Source organism: Sinocyclocheilus rhinocerous, unplaced genomic scaffold, assembly GCF_001515625.1.
Source record: "Sinocyclocheilus rhinocerous isolate Xijiao unplaced genomic scaffold, SAMN03320098_v1.1 scaffold1595, whole genome shotgun sequence".
In the NCBI taxonomy this organism is placed as follows: domain Eukaryota; kingdom Metazoa; phylum Chordata; class Actinopteri; order Cypriniformes; family Cyprinidae; genus Sinocyclocheilus; species Sinocyclocheilus rhinocerous.
Window position 1 is genome coordinate 1481079 of NW_015655715.1, and position 1717 is coordinate 1482795.

Sequence of the window (1717 nt, forward strand, 5' to 3'; positions counted from 1 at the left end):
GTATTTATAGAGTTTTAGCTTTTAGTTTTAATTACTTTTTCTTATTTGTAAGTCGCTTTGGATAAAAGCATCTGCTAAATGACTAAAAGTAAAGTAAAGTAAAGTTATGGTATTCACAATGCTCTTGTAAGCAACATAGCACTGTATAGCAGTGTGTACTACAGTGTGTGGAGATTTATTTCGTGTTGATTAATTAGCGTTTGGAGGTACAATACTGTTTGGCTCGGTAAGATTTTTTATTGTTTTAGAAAGTCTCTTATGATCACAAAAGCTGTATTTATTTGATCAAAAATACTGTAAAAATTGTAATATTGTAAACTATTATTATAATTTAATACAACTGTTTTCAATTTTGATTTATATTAAAATGTAATTTATTCCTGTGATGCAAAGCTGAATCTTCAGCATCCATTACATTACATTATTAAATATATATATATATATATATATATATATTAACTAAATGCTTCATTAAGAACACATCATAGGCAGATGCCTGTGACCAAGCATGGAAAGAGAGAGAGAGAGAGAGAGAAAGACAGTGAATGTAAAGTGATCCTGCAAGCACAAATCAATGGGTTTAGATGTAGTTTGTTAAATAAAAATTAAATTTTTAATTTAAAAATGAATAAGGTTTGGAAAGATAAATGAAATTAGCTTAGCCAAGTTCAAAACTTCCTCCGCAGTCCAAAAAGGCCATCTATTTAAACTGAGAAGATGGAAAAACAGTTCATTCTTAAATCCTTGAAGGTCAGCTAATGGTCTTGAAAAATTATGATTGCATTTAGTGTATATATATATAATGAGAATATCATTAATATCAATCACTGAAAACTGTGCTGTAAACAATATTTATGGGATAAAGACCATCTCATAACTTTTCCATGCAGAAATTATCCTTGGATCCAAGCTGCTGTTGTTGTATTGAGCTAATTGAACCTCTTAACCAGACAGTTTTTCATTTTAATTAAAACGCAAAACACTTTGCAAGACACACACAAAAAAAAAACACCCACTTAAGACAAATTCAGTAGGAAATAGGTTTATCATTCAGTGGATTGTGAGAGGAAGGAAATCTATTTATCTTATATAGTTCTAACTAGTGCATTCAATTCCCACACACATAAATAATAAATCACCATATTTAAAGTTGAATTACCTTTTGGTGCTTTCAGAAAGATTATTATCAGGATAAAAATTGAGCTTTTATGGTCATTATGCTTTAGGTGAACTTTTGAAAGGATTCATGGGACCAGCAAAGTGAAGATAAAGCTCAGTTCAGTTAGTCCATTAGATGGTTCATGAAAGTTCATGTTTTCATGTTTTCTTAAAGCTGCAGTCCGTAAGTTTTGCCTCTTTGTCGCCATCATTTCGTTTACGAAAATAACCTTGCTCTGAAGAGTATGTGTGGCGGTCAGTCACCGCACCGGTGTGGATATTTACTGTACTTCGCAATCACAGATTCTAGCCTATGTGTATTAGCGAGTAGATTTCAATTTGCACAGTCTAATCTAATTGTCATTCCATTCGAATTTCATATTAAGAAATTCTTTTAACCCAAATTAGGATCCCTTCGAACTGGTTTTCTTTAAAATACAAATCTTTGTAATCACAGGCTATCTGTAATCAGAAGCACATTTATAATTGGAATATAAATTTAATATCATTCACATGTGTTTCATAAACACATAATCCTTTATGGATTACAATCCACCAT